Source organism: Chrysemys picta, chromosome 7 (genome assembly GCF_011386835.1).
Source record: "Chrysemys picta bellii isolate R12L10 chromosome 7, ASM1138683v2, whole genome shotgun sequence".
NCBI lineage: Eukaryota > Metazoa > Chordata > Testudines > Emydidae > Chrysemys > Chrysemys picta.
Window position 1 is genome coordinate 112193553 of NC_088797.1, and position 16361 is coordinate 112209913.

The following is a 16361-nucleotide window of genomic DNA, read 5'->3' on the forward strand; positions in this document are numbered from 1 at the left end:
AGGGCCACTCCCTCCTCCTCCTCGGAACTGTTGCTGATGTAGTGCTTCCTCCACGGGTAGTTGAAGACCCTCAGAGCTCAAACAAAGTCTGACGTTCTCACTGGGGTGGTGAAGGAGTCCATGTTTTCTCTCAATGTTTCCATGATTTCTAAAACACGCATTCTTGGAATGAAATGGCCTCTTCCATGTGGTGCTGGGACTTCCAGTGTGGTGCTGCACTCTGATTGGTAGAGGACAGTAGGGGGAGTACTTAGAGGGGTCACACAACCCTCTCTGGGTGGGTACCCCACCTGGAACTCCCCCCGATTGGTCAAATCCGCTCTCGAGGAGGTCCTCTGTGGCTGAAACCCATCCTGATTGGTAGAGGGTGGTGGGAAGAGTTCTTAGAGGGGTCACATAAACCCACTTCTGGATGGATCACAGAATACCCCCTGTTTGGTCAAATCTCCTCTTGAGGCAGTACTACGGGGGGTGAAACCCATCCTGATTGGTAGAGAGCAGTGGGAGAAGTTCTTAGAGAGGTCACGTGACATCCTTTGCTTCCAGTCATGCGTCTGTCTTGACCCCGAAGTAATATCCACAGGGGCCGAGTCTCAGGGCTTGTCTACACCACGCAGCTTTTAGCAACAAGGCTGTGTCGACATAGCTTTGTCACTAAAGTCAGCGTGTGTAAATGCTTTTTGTCGGTACTTTGTCAGCACTTTTACTGACAAAATACTTCCAGCCCCGCGAGCGGCGTTAGCTTTGTCAGCAGGAGAGCGCTCCTGCCGACAAAGCCGCGTTCACACTGCCACATGCGTCGGCAAAACTTTTGTCTTTTGCAAGGGGACTTTTTTAGGTACCCCTGAAAGAGAAAAGTTTTGTTGACAACTTTGCAGTGTAGACAAGGTGGGAGGGGCGTGAGGGGACGGAGAATACTTTTGATTGATGGTAGGCCCCTTATACTACTAGCATAATTAGTAAGCACTCACCAATTTCTAAGGACATAGGGCCATATTCTCCACTCAGTTACACTCGTGCAATCCCATTTCAGTTAATGGGGTTGCAATGGCATAACTGAAAAGAGGATTTTTGTCCATAGTATAAAATTATATAGAAGACATTTGTTAAGTATGTTTTAATAGTCAATTGTTCTTTATTTAACTGTTGGCTAGACAATGAATACTGAACTAAGTGCATCATAGTAATCTTCTCTCACTGTTTGGTTGCTGTCCTAAATGTCTGCATTGTCAGGGTAACCTGCAGCAAATAAAGTGCACTAGAAATTTGCTACTTCACTCACACACACGATTGACTTTCAGTTTTTTAGGTTTTGAACTGGAAAGCCCAGGAACTGATTTGCCAAGATATATCTGAAGCACATCATCCACTTAAAGACTCATAGTCAAATGGCAATAAGTGCTGTCACTAAAAACTGTCTCCACTCTGCTTTACTGCCATAAATTTACGTCAGGTCAATGCCAGCATCTGCCAACATAGGCAGCTTCTGCTATGGGACAATGGAGGCAGAAAATCTGCAGGGGTGGGGGCAGGAGCAAGGTGAGAGATTGTAGTAGTAGAAAGTGATCCCGACCTCACTTCCACTGAGTGGGAGCAGGCCTTACACAGCCAGTGCAACCCAGAAAGTGGGTGGTGCTAGGCAGCCAACAAGGGGTATAGCAAGTGTGACAAAGGATGCATTGATTTGGTGCACTGTCTCAACAATTTCTGCTGGTAGGATCCTGTGGATTCCCCAGCAGAAAACCTGTTGGAGAATACCATCTGTCTCCTCTAGGGGAGCACTCGCCCTCTAGTGGAAGGTGCTACAGGGAGAGGTACCCAAACCCTATCAAAACAAAACACTCCACTGCACACACAGTGCTGTCCCGGGGCAGAGGATCAGAGAGAGAACAAGCTACATGTGACCAATGTTAGTCACATCCCTTAATGCACTACAGGAAGGTACTCGGATACTGTGGTGATACGGGGGTTAAAAGAGCCTATATATAACAGAATAGGGTCAGAAATAAGGGGTAATGTTGGCACAGCTGTAGTGTGTGATGAATCCTAGACTTACTTGTGTGGATGGCTGTGAAACTGAAGCACAGTAAGAAACAGATTTGTATTCAAAATATAACTTTGGAATGCTCACCAGTTATAATTAAATGATTATTGTGAGAGTCTGGTGCATGACTCCTGCTCCAATTTAGCAGCTCTGACTTGGTGAGTGTGCAGTATGCTGTCTTCCTGAAAGATACTGGGATATGAAGACTGGGTGGCACTTAAAGAGGGAAGAGCAAGAGAGCAAGGTCATTAACTTCAACTTTCCTTTCATGCAGATTTATATTTATTTTTTTATGTTAACCTGAAACAGGTGAGGAGGCAGCATTGGAGAAGAGAGAAAAGAGCTGGAGAGCAAGCCAATAAATGTGACGTTTTCTTCCATATTTTACGCATATATTAGGGATAAGCAAAAGGAGAGAGAGTTTTGAGTCTGTCCAATCAGAACCAGCAGTGGTTTGGATTCAGGTTCCATTTTATCAGGACCACCAAAGTTCAAGGGTAGTTTGGGAATTATATAACAATTTGTAATGTTTGTAAAGTGCTTTGGAAAAGGGCATTGCTGTATAAAAGCCATAGATTATTCTTAGTGAATATAATATATTTTAGGGAAGAATCACTTAAATGAATGGAACTGACTTATTGAGAAAGCACATTATTCATGGTAAATAAATACATTGTTGGCTTATCATGAGATGGCCCCCATATAAAATTATGTTTTCTTCTGAGTCTATTATAGTATCTTTGTCTTACATCTTTTGCACATCAAATTGAGGCCTGTCTCCTGGTATGTGTATGGCAGTGCTTCCATCCTAGGAACCACACCGCAAGAGTAGTAATGGAATCCCACAAAAGCCTGGGGACTGGCCCTGTTGATTTATGGGACATCGCAGAGTGGTAACAACATAATCCCACTCAGCATGTTTAAGAGGCTTACTCCTGTGGATCCTTTGAAATGACACACTATGGCAACGGTTCTGATGGGAAATGCTGGCGATGAATTCATTTAGTGATGTGTTCAGTCAGTAGACATTTGCTTACAGGGAGTGAGTAGATAATCATCGCTGTTACAGGATGACATCTGCAAGCACAGGGGCACATCAAAACTAGAGAGTAACGAGTAATAGGGCATTTTGATAATAGTGAATGCTTTTCTATATCAGACGTAGGTCCAATCTCCATCCTTATGGATGAATTGACATCAGGCAGTCAAAACACACTAGCCCTTTATAATATTGGTTGCCCACCCAGTATGTTGTCTAGCTATACCTAAAGGAGAGGAGACACTTGATATGGTTTTAATCAGACCGCAACTTTATTATTAGATGTCTGGGACTACCAGATAAAAGTATACAGTGCAGGTAACTCCATGTTCATTCAATAACTATCTTGGTGGTTTCTGCCAGCCCCCACTTTTTTTCTATCCACGTGCCCCAGCCAACCCACTGCTGGGATCTTACCATCCATCCCCAACTCGTACAAGGGTTAAGGTGGGCTATAAGAAAGAGGGGTAGGCTCCCTGCCATACCATTCATAGTAGCCCTGAAACACCCCCGTTTCTTTAACCAACACCTCTTTTTAAAGTCCTTTACCAAACCATTTATCTGGTCACTGTATCCCTTCCCTAAGGAGTATCTGCACTGCACATCCACCCCATACTTACATCATGAGTTGCAACGTATAGCCTAATTCCCTTCACTCCTCACCACAACAAAGCCCTCCCAGAACCTGCTGTGAAGAAGGCAAAACCCCCACCCCCAATCCACCTAAGCCAATCTGGTGGTGAGGGAAAAATTCCTTCCCAACCCCCTTAAAAGAAGCAGCTAGCGCAGTGCCCACAGCAGGTTCTGACCAAACTCATGGGGAGGCAGGGAGAGGGTGTGTGGGTGATTCCTCACTAGCTCCATGGAAATTGCCAATCCAATATATTATTCTGTTATGTATACCAGACAAACTTTCTCTGTTTAGCTCCTATCTGGTGGAATGTCCTCATGTTTACTAATGGTCCAAATCCTACAGAACTTATTCCGTAAAATCTCTAATTCAAGTGACTGAGTAAGGACTATAGGCTTTGGCCCAGTAAGCATTTATATAGGGCCTGATTTTCAAAAGTATTGATCACCTTCCCCTTCTATTTATTTCCATAGAAGGTACGGGGGCTCAACACTTCTAAATATTAGGCCCACTGTGCTTTACTTTTTCAAAGCCCCATGTAGATGTTAACTCATCCTCACAACACTTTTGTAAGGGTTGTAAGCAGGCATTATCATCCCCATTTAATAATAATGAGGAAACTGAAACTAGAACCTGGCTCAATATTTTTCAATTTATATTTGCCATTTTTCCCCTCATCACTCTGAAATGTGCCTTTTAATTGCTGCTGTAGGCTTCCTGGAAGGCTCCTTGATACTTATGAATGCCATGATTTCATTCAGTTACTAATAATGCGATGTTGCATCAGAACTACATTTGGCACTTAATTGTGATTCTTCTTCTGGTAAATTAGCCCTTGGCCCTTTGGAAGTTTCTGTAGCAATTTTAAGCTGGGATTTGAAAATTCCGGCCTTAATTCACCAGTGCCAGAGATCTAGGTTCCAAATGTGCATTTAGAGACAAATGTCTAATGAGACCTCAACTGGCCTCTAATTTTGTGCCCTAAATCAATAGCCGTTTCAAACTGATTGCTGTCTAACTATGGGCTAAATCTGAGAGGTGCTGAGTATCTGTGTCTTCCACTGGAGTCATCAGGAACTGCGGGTGCTTTGTAAGTTTAGTACCTCTGAGACTTGTCCCCAAATGTACAGGTAGCTAGATATCTAACTTGTATCACTTTTGTATCACGATTATAATGCAGAAAACTTAATTTACTATAAACTACTTCATTCTCAGGGCCAGGATTTCTTACACATGTGCTTAATGCATTAGCCCTTGCCAAATCTTAGCTCTGGGTAAAAAAGGTTATAGCTGACCCATTTTCAGCAGATCATAGAATCCTATCCGGTCAGGCTGGAAAAGCCCCATTAAATAATCTTGTCACTACCCCCAGGACAAGATTCTTCCCTTTAATTTTCTACCATTTTTCCAGTCTGATTTTAACTGTTCCAAGTAATGGTGCTTCCACTCTCTCCCTTGAGATGCTATTCCATAGCCTAATTAATTACTCCATCAGGGAGAGCTTCATGATATTCAGCCTAATATTTTCCTTTCTTAATTTTATAGTATTACTCCTGGCAATTCCCCTTGTACTAACCTAAAGTATAGGCAGGTGCTGAGATGATAATTGACCAGAGGCAGTAGAAATCTACTGTTTTATTTTAAGAAATATAATGAAAATAACCACTGCCCCTCCCCCTACGAATCTTAACGGTAATGTAGTGTCAAAGATTTTCAACAAGAGTGAAAAGATTATTTTCAGTGAAGGTCATTTTACTACCTGTGGCAGAGTGGAGTTTTTAAAAAAGTTCTTCGAAGAATCCTGGTGCAACCTCAGGGCAAGATGATGTTCCCATACTTTACATTGGGTCTGATGTGCAAGCTTCAGGGAAAGACTAGTGTACACTCCCAAAGCTTCTTTGCACTTGTCTGTCAGAGAAACCTAAGCAAACAGCCATGGAAATGGCCCACACAACGAGCCAGACGAGCCATAGTAAGGGGGTACAATTTGCTGCCTTTACTCTTGCAGGCAGGCTGTGCCAGGGAAGATTCACCCCAAGGGACGTCAGACAGCAGTCGTGTTGCCATCTTCCCCCGCAGGTTTCAGCAGGGAAATTTTAAAATCCAGCTGGGACTCCCTAGGAGCCCTGCTAGAGGATTTGCTAGGCTGAAGCACTGAATCAGCCCCCAGCCAGCCTATCCTCACCCCACTCCAGAGATGACCACATCCATTTCGGCAGGTGTAGATGCTGGCTCTGGGCCTGGCAGAGCAAGGTTGCGGGAAGCATACGCTGCCGTGCTACCAGTCCTAGTACAGGTCTGTCTCATCTTACGCTGGGGTCCCGTTCCGCGGTCAGCGCGTAAAGTGAAAACCGCGTATCGTCAAAATTACATTGAGTGTAATAGCGGCGGAATCGCCCGCACTACAGGAACAGTATTTAAATTGTTATTTTTCTCTTTTTTTTGGTTTTGTTTTGTTTTTGCCAACCGCGTAAAGCTGAATTCGTGCATGTTAAATGTGCGTAAGATGCGACAGACCTGTAAACTTTCTGCCAGCAGGGGACCAGAGCCTAGGTTCCACCAGTTTATTGGATATCCAGGGAATGAATCTGGCCTAATCTCTCTTTTCTGGGGGGCGAAAAGGTGAAAATTAGGCCTGCATGTGAAGGCCATTTTGGTGGCCATGATCCCATGGATAGTTTTAGGTCTGTAAGTTAGTGTTAGTATAAAAAAGCATCTTCATGTATTTTATTCATTGACACTCTTCACTGCAGCCTCAGAAGAGAGGGTTAGGATAAATGAACAGGAAGACTGAACCCCTGTCCTTGCACCCTATCCAGTCACTGCCTTAATGAACACACATGGGCCTAGAAAGATTAGGTACTATTGGAAATCACCAAATTTTGTTTATTTTAACACAACACATTGGGCTGCTCTACGAATATTGTGGGACAAATCTTATCTTTGGGCCATGAGCCTGACCAGAGAGGGGATGCACTGGGAATCCTGACAGCTCAAGGCAGGATTCTAGACAGTGAACCATAACAATACATCCTGGGTCACTTATTACTCCTGGTGGCTGGTAAATATTGTTCACTGGCTTGTTGGGCAAACCATATCCATGTAGCCCACAAACAATACTGCCCCAGGCACTGGTGCTTGCATCAGATGAAGGTACTCAGCCAGGCATGTTCGTTGAACATACTTCCAGTTCCTAGTACAGACGTGCAGCCCGGAAGATATTTACTTCGTCTGTAAGTGTAGATGTGGGCGGGACCTTCTTTCTGTTTGTACAGCACTTGACATTGTGGGATCCTGGTCCAGGGCTGGGGATGCTAGTTGCTACCACAGAACAAAATAATAATTTTGCCAGGTGGTTAATATTATTTATATCACTGTACCACATAGGAGCCCTAGTTATGGCCCAGGACTTCATTGTGGTAGGCATTGTACATATAGAACAAAAGTGTTATGCTGACTACAAAGGATTTGGGGACTGCCTACGCCCTTTAAATCCTTGTGTCATAGCACAGCCTACAGCAGGCTCCAGCTCTGTGTAGTTGCATCACAATGGAATCATCTACCTAATTTCTTAGTAATTATACTTGAATGTTCCAAGAAGCTCAAAGATGCATCATCACAGACCTTGTAGTTTTAGATCTCAGGGACAGGTGTGGGTTTGGAAGGCATGATAATAACATTTGGTCTTATGGTGCCTTTCATCAATGAGTCTCAAAGCACTTTACAAACACTAATTAAAACTTTCAACATGACTGTGATGTAGCTGTATTAGCCCCATTTTACAAATGGGGTAAGGCCAGAATTTTCAAACTTGGATGCTTAAAGTTAGGCACTTACTGTAAATTTATGTTTAGGCACCTAAACAAAAGCAGCCTGCTTTTCAGCCACACACTGACATCAGTGAGTGCTGTAGGTGATCTGCACCACTGAAAACCAGGAATAGGGATTCTGGTACCTAATTGTTGGCATGACAATTTAGACTTCAGTGAATTGCCTAAGGCCACACGGTAATTCAGTGGCAGAGCCAGAATGTAAATTCAATGACTCTGACAACATTTTCCTCTGTTTTAACCATTAGTCATGCTCCCTCCCAAATATTTAATGTCATAGTCAGCACTTGTTGGTTTCTGTATGAGACTGTAAACTCTCCAAGACAGAGACTGTGTCTCCAGATGTGTTTGTACAGTGCCTAGCACAATGAGGCCCTGAGCCTGATTGGGTGCTACTGTACTAAAAATATTAAATAATGATAATTAGGGCTGCAGACATGCCATGGCATTATTTTTTATCAAAAATCACAGAAAAGCCACCTTGGTAAAAATCATGGATGAATAAATTTACTGTGACTTCTTTAAAAAGTGGCCTCCTTCTCGCCTGGCAGATTGGGCACTGACCACCCACAGCAGCACCCTTTCCTGGCACCGCAACCTGAATGCTGGTTTTAGGGGGGGATGGGAGAGCAAGCCTTGGCAGTGGTGGCTCCTGCCCCATGGGTCTGGGCCTGGTGCCCCACTCTGGGTGTTGTGACCTGGTGCATGATGGAGGGAGCATAACAGGGTGACTGGGCCAACCTGAGTGCTGTTGTCACACCACGTGCCAGGTCGCAATGCCCAGAGCAGGGCAGGCTCTGGGTCCAGCTCCCCAGGACAGGAAATGCATGAGCTATCCATGACGTCTTTCCCACAATGACAAACCTGCAGCCCTAATAATAATGATTATTGTTATATCTGCCTTCAAGTAAATACCATACACTCCCTTCCAAATGACTGGGAACTTGTGATTACATGGCTAGTTTCTAAGGTACGTTAAATATTTTAATATACCTATAACTGCAGTATCTAGGCAGCAGTATTTGTTTGTTATAATTATATAATCCTTTCCGCCTTGTAAAATAACGCAAAACTGAAATCCTTTACCCAGCCTAATAGAGATAGGGCCTTCTGAGCTCTATGGATTTTTAATTTCCAGACCTGGTATTTTAAAATATAGAGATTACTTTTATATTTCCATAGTGTAGGGTGACTAATGGCATGTAGTGATAATCATCATAAAATATATGCTTCATGTTGAGGATTTACTCTATGGTCAGACATCTTGTGCTGCTTTGCATGGTGCTACGGATGTTTGAGGCCCAGACTAGTGTGTGCTTTCTTTTGGGACGCTATCGCAATAGCATATTCTGGTGAAACCTTAGGGCTGGGGGAGGTTTACAGGAACCAGAATAAGGACTTGTTAAAATTGATCAGGTATATGTGCCTCTCCACCATCTATTGCCAACGTTTTCTCTCTCCCTTTTGGGACATTTTGTGTGTGTGTGTGCGTGTGTGTGTGTGTGTGTGTGCGCGCGCAGAATGCAGAGTACAAAATTCTGGTGTCTTCGAGTAATTCAGCTGAGAATAAGGGCTGAAACCAGAATCCTGATTCTGAAACCCCTCTGTTGCTTCCCTAGTTGTCTCCAACCACCTCACTTCAAGCCCCAAGAGCAGCTCTGTTGCCCCTTTTCTGCTGCAGCTGCTTTGCTGGCTGCCTGCTACATCGCAGAAGAGGCAATAGAGAATAGCTCTAGCTGCTCCATTGAGGCCGCCTTGCTGGGCTGTGGGAGCCCCAAAGAGAGCAGGATAGGAACTCAACTGGCTCTGCCTAAGCCATGAGGAATGCCTAGCAAAAGGTGGTGTTCCTCCCCAACATGGTCACCCAGAGAGCAACCAGGAGGAGACTGGGAGGCCGGGCTGGGGCGGGGTGTAAAAACTGAAAACCCACAACCAATTACAATTCTCTGATTGTCTGTCTCCGCCATGTTGCAGGTTAAAGGAGCCTGGGAGCCGAGGTAACTTGCACAGGCGTCTATGGCCACTCTCCCTTCCTGTCCCCTACATGTTCTCCTGCTGGGCAGGGCCAGCTCCAGGCACCAGGCAACCAAGCACATGCTTGGGGCGGCACCTGATAAGGGGAGGCCAATCTTGGGGTGGCGGGGGGCAGCGTGGCGCGGCATTCCGCGGAGGGCGGGGGCGCTCTGGCGGCGCGGCATGGGGCGCTCAGGGAAGGGCTCCGGTGGTGCGGCACTCGGTGGGGGGGGGCGGGCTCCGGCGGTGCAGCACTCAGCGGGGGGCGGGGCGGGGCGGGGGGCAGCGCTGGGGGGGGTTCCAGGGGCGCGGCGTTCGGCGGGGGGGGGTGGGCTCGGCGGGGTGGCGCTTTTTTTTGCTGCTTGGGGCAGCAAAAAACTTAGAGCCGGCCCTGCTGCCGGGAGCGAGGCACAGAAGTGAACACTGCTGCTGGGGAGCTCCCAGCAGAGGAACTGTATGCAGATAGTCTCTCCTCCCTTTGCATGCCTGAGCAGCACAGGACAGAGACTATGCACCGAAGCACTGATCATGGATCCCTGAACCTTTTTGAAATAATATTGTGATAAATCTGCTAAGCAGTAATAGGTCAGCAAAGTGTTGGATTAAGGGTTCACTTACTCAGCAGATGGGTCTAACAAATATTTATTAAAGCAAAACACTCGGTGAGTAGTGATCATTTACAAGTGGGAATCTCATTACAGTCCCCACCAGCATTGGACAGTACAGCTTCAGCTTCCCTTTGTTGCACAAACTTATTTATAATTTTTTCATCTTTTCTTATACATATGTATTAGTCTCTCATTTCCATGTTAACTCTCCTCCCCTGTCAGTACAAGTTTAGTGTTAGTTCAAACCTGTGTTTTCTAGCTTTTTAGCTACTTTGTCTTTTCTTGTTCTCACAAACATGATTACTCAGCAGTTTCTTACACATGCACAACACTAAACATGATTATCCTGCAATTTCTTACGCATACACAGTTCTACTTTTGCTTACGCTGTTAATTGTGATCAGAACAGACTCTTAAAATCCACAGCAAGCTTCTGTCAGGCCTAAATATGCCTTCGCTCTCAACACAAAGGGCCACTTGATGAGTCTGCTATTGATAGGGTGACAAAGGGTCACTTGCTGCAGGATTCTCTGCACCTTGAAGTCTTTAAACCACAAGTTGAGGACTTCAATAGCTCAGACATAGGTCAGGGGTTTGTTACAGGAGTGGGTGGGTGAGATTCTGTGGCCTGCATTGTGCAGGAGGTCAGACTAGAAGATCATAATGGTCCCTTTTGACCTTAAAGTCTATGAGTCTATGAGATGTCCCAATTTTATAGGGACAGTCCTGATTTTTGGATCTTTTTCTTATATAGGCTCCTATTACCCCCAACCCCCTGTCCCGATTTTTCACATCTGCTGTCCGGTCACCCTAGCTGTTGGTCTTCTCGCTTCTGACTGGAGGCTGGTGATCCAGGAGGGAGGGAAAGGTTCCATGGCAGTTGAGAAGACAGTTGGGAAGAATAAGTAGAAGAGGTAGGATGTCTTGGGGCAGAACGTGGCACCGATGGAAGTTGGTGCAGTGCTTCCTGGAGACCACCTAGTCTTAGTGCCTGAGGAAACATTTGCCTAACAGGCTATTTAAGTTGTCGCATGACAGCTCTCCGGTAATCCACAGGGAGCAACAGTTACAGTATGTCTGGCGATTGATACCACTCTGTTTATGCTCAGTGCTTACTGAGGTAAAATTCAAAACTCCCACTGGTCCAAATCCTGTGGTCCTTACTACTGGCTAGATCTCTTCCCCCCAGATCTGTGTGTGGAGATGACCCTTGGCAAGTGAGATCTCCCTGTTTTCCAGGTAGGAGGGGGCGTCCAACCCCTCTTCATATATCTTGTCCTAGACCTGCAGGTGTGGAGGGAACATGGTTGAGGGGGATGTATGTTGTTTGCTTACCATCCCTGTGGGAAAATTTTCCCAAGAGAGTTAATGCAACTGAGCTACCTTGACAAGATGGAAATGTTGGGTACCTGAAGTCTGCCAAATAATTAAAAGCAATAAATCAGGACTCTTATGATGACAAATAAGATCTATTGGTTGTTGAGTGCTGCTGGAAAATACCAACTAGGCATACAGTTCTAAGTCTTTTAGTTACTAAATATGAGTTTCTCCTCCTTGATTTAAGACTGAGATAAATACCCATGAATTTTTAAAAATGACTTTTGTGAAGCCCTGGAGATTGTGATCCTTTATTTAGCCACTGAACAGATACAACACTGCAAGATTCTTCATACTGCCCTGCCCATGCACTTCAACTCTGAGTGGAGACACCATTTCTAAGAGTGAGTGGCTATTTCATTTTCAGGTCTGTTCATTCGGTGGCCTCTCTGCTGAGCCTGTCAACGAGGGTATCAATTAATGCAAATTTTAACTGTTTTTGTGTGTGTGTGATGTGGAGTTAGAATCAGACCACTGACTCATTTCACAGAACACTGTACAACCACTGCATAGTGGTGATGGTAGGAGACTCTCATCCCAGGCAGGATTTGAACTCCTGACCAAATGTTGAAAAACTCCATAGCCCAAATCAATCCCAAATGACGCAGTATCCCTTTAAAAAATCAGTGCTTATGTCAATAGGATGTGGAGTGAGCATGGAAATAAGTGGTTTTTGATCTCAGATGTAAAAGAAACGGAATATTAGGATCCTGTGTATTTGTTCAAAGTGAATTGATAGTTGATGTGTAGAAACTTCTTCTGAACTCTCGGTTTGAGAGTGTCCATCCTTTGTTTTTCTGAAAACTGGTAATATAATAATAGTAACATTATTTGGGGAAAAAAACCTAAAGTGGTTCCGGTTCTGCAAAGGACTGTGGGTATTCAGCACCTAGCAGTACTGGGCTCCAGAAGATCAGGCCTGCTCCTACATTTTGCACATGCCCAAATTCCCAGTGGCCACAGTGTTAGTTTGAGTGTGCAAGAAATGCAGGACTAGCTCCCAAATCCTCTCTTTTTTGAGTCTTTGACATTACTGATTACTTTGAAACATTCTAGAACAAGGAAAGAAAAGTATTCGACAAAGGGAGTCAGGACATGTTCGCTGTTTTCCCACTAGGCTCCTGCCTTTCCTAAAATAACTCCCACTTGGGATTCCATTCATTGGCATATGATTACATTTGTATCTAGTGTTACAGAACAGTGGACAAACCGTTCAATTTGCATAGTGGCCTATGGGATGATACATGAATACAGTATTAAGAATGTGCTGCTTCTGTAGAGTTAACTGCCAAGAAATTCTAAAAAGAATCTGATTTAAAGAGGTATAGCTTTCCGAGGCAGCATAAATAACATGTTTTATGGTGTTCATATGTTCTTCATGCATAGGATCCCTTTTTAAGAGGAAAGTCTTTTGCATAAACTTTTTGTTTCATATGGACATGCTGAGATCTCTCTGTCAATACAAATAGGAGAGAAAAGTGTTAATAGGATGATTTTATTTGTGGCTAAAACTATTTTTAAATATAGTTTTAAATGCCAGCTACATTCAACTTTTTTTTTTTAAATCCACGTGACTTCTACTTGAGTTATCACATTAAAAATACTAAATCATGACCAATGTTACATCCTCAGGCAGGGAAGTAAGATGTAAAGTGCTCCCCTTGGTCCCCTATGAAGGCTGCCCACATCCTGGGGCATAGCGTGGGGGAGAGAGAGAGCGCTTTCTGTAGTAGACTGCCATGCAGCTATGAGACTTCCTCTCCTTGTGGGTGAGGAGTGGAAGTAGCTTCCAAGCACAACTAAACAAACATGGAGGCGAGGCAATAATCGGCACTAAGAAAAGGGCTGGTGAAACTTACTTCCCCTCTGGGGAGTAAGGGGGAACTAGGCGATGAATTGTGTCACAATGTGCTCCCTAGTCTGCTCTTGGGCAGCATTAACTGCAGGCGGCCCCTCGTTCAGGGTAGATTGGGAGTATACGGTGTAGCCATATGTAAATAGTCAAAAGGCTATATTTATGAGAAACACAATGCCTGTCTGTGGTGGTGGTTTAAATATAGAGAACAGGCCACTACTGGCATTTAAAATATCACTGGCTGGACAAGATAGTGCAATCAGAAAATAGCCCAAGCCTTGACTGTGATTCTGTCTACAGGCTTCATATATTCTTATCACTACTCTTTTGGGGGGGTGGGGAGAAGCATACTGGAACTTCTCAGATTTGGGGGTCTGTTTTGGAGAGTTTGGTTTTGTTTTTTAACAAAATTAAATGTAGTGGCCAGTAGTTGATAGTAAATACTAGGCAACTTTGTATTTGTTACTGAAAAACCTCTGGATATTTTCATTTTTGAAAATGATTATTGCATATGGAGAGTAACCCTTTAACATAAATAACAGCATACACTCTGCATTCCAAAGCACATTCCCAGTTTGTTGAGCATAGCACTACTTGGAGTGTACTGTGGATTGAGCGGTGAGGGCAAGTGTATAAGTACCTGATACTGCTGCTTGTGGAATTCAATAGCAAACTTCCATAACTAATCATTTAGCAGGGTCACACTCTGGCCCTAGTATGATAGCACAGTCATAATGGGATGTAAGGCTCTCCCTTACTCTCCTGTGCTGGCTACCATCATCATGGCTATTAACCTAGGAACTGAAGCAGGATCTGCAGAGCTGCAAGTGAGCAAGAGGGACAGAGTTTGACTTGGAATGGGTGGTTTGGCTTCCTCCCCACCTCCTCCCCTATGCTGGGTAGCTGGTATGTCAGGCTGCATATGCTCATGCTTGGTGCAGTTTACTCCCTCTTTAAGCAGCAGGGGAATGGGGGGGGGGAGGGGATGGCTACACATGGACAACACAATGCCCTGCCCCTCATTCAGGACAGATCCTTCTTTCATGATATAGGCCAGGGGTTCTGTCAGCCTTCACCCCAAACCCCACTTTGCCTCCAGCCTTTATAATGGTGTTAAATATATTTAAAAACTGTTTTTAATTTATAAGGGGGGGTCACACTCAGAGGCTTGCTGTGTGAAAGGGGTCACCAGTACAAAAGTTTGAGAACCACTGACTACAGCCAGATGATCAATACCATGAGTAGTATTATTGACATTAATGGAATTATGTGTGGAATAGAATGCTATTCATTATGAATAGGGGAATCAAAGTCTGGCTCCTGCTCCACTTGTCAATATATTTGTCATGAAGTTTTGACTCTGCATACTCTGAATAATCTTAAATAGCATTACATGACTCATTACACGCTTCATAGGCTGCGTAATGCCTCTATTTCAAAGGTAATTATAACTTTAATGTATCTAACTTCCAGTGAAGAAATAATATCCTTCAGTAATGACAACAGCCTAAATTCTCAGATTACCTTCTCAGCTAGCTAATCAATGACATTTAATATCAAGATCTTTTTAATGTCCCACTGAGGGGGGGAAGAAAAGGGGGAGTCTAACTTCAAGGACTCTTGTTTATAGTTGATTTTCTAGAAGCATCCCTGATTTAAATATTTGTGTTTTATGATGTCAGAGGTATGTCTTCTCAGAGATGTAATCCTGCAGGAGGATGTGGCATTGAAGTGAGTTCCTGCCAGAATTATGCAGGCAGATTAATTTAATTTGCACCTCTTTTACCGGAATGACTACAGTGCTGGCTACCAGTGCTGGTCATAAAGCTAAGATTAGCCAACTGGTTACAAATTGTTGTGCACATTTATGTGGTGGGGTTGATTATCAAAATGAAACTAAAGCAAACATCAACAATCTGCCTATAGATTAAAAAGTCAGTAGACAGATCATAGACTTTAGCTTTGATTTTTTTAAGAGACCTGTTTATTGCAATTTACAGGCTACATAATTCTGTTGGAATAAATTATGTAATGACAACTCCAAATTCTTAATGGCTACAAGCCTTTCATAACCAGGATTTGAAATCGATTTAATTTATGCCACAATCTTAATTGATCAGAGGGGTAGCCGTGTTAGTCTGAATCTGTAAAAAGCAACAGAGGGTCCTGTGGCACCTTTGAGACTAACAGAAGTACTGGGAGCATAAGCTTTCGTGGGTAAGAACCTCACTTCTTCTTCTGCAAGTGCATCTGAAGAAGTGAGGTTCTTACCCACGAAAGCTTATGCTCCCAGTACTTCTGTTAGTCTCAAAGGTGCCACAGGACCCTCTGTTGCTTAATCTTAATTGACTATCTAATCTCCTTCCAACTTCGATCAATTGATTTCACACTAATCATTTACACTAGATGAAATACAAAATGTTAGCGTATATAAAAAGATTTTTTCTTGTCCATTTTATAATTTGAAAGAACAAGTCATAGACAGTTTGAGAATAGACAGCTGAAAACTCATTGGGCCTGAATCTCTTCTCACTTGCAGTGGTCGGACTCTGCTGCCTTTAGTGGATTTACTTCCGATTTACATGGTTGTAGCTGAAAGAATAATTAGGCCCCTTGTTAAATTATACAGGAAAGCTGATTGCTTGGAAAAGTGTTTGCATTGTATTGTTTTGCCAGATACAATGTGTGTAGCTGGCCCTGAAATAAACTCACCGAACAGAAGATGGATTTTTGTTGATCCCATTGATTGCTGTTATAGAAATTGGATGTGAATACAGTGTGTGGAGTGATAGTGAACTTCAGTAGTGGAGACGACCGTATAGTGACATGATTTGCTTTGGCAAGGTTTCATATAAATATACTCTAAAATTAACTCTGTTAATACCAGCAGGTCAAGCAGCAAATCTGAAGTCTCCATACAACAAAAAGTGCAGACAGCTGATAAATACAGCGGAAAGAGGGAGT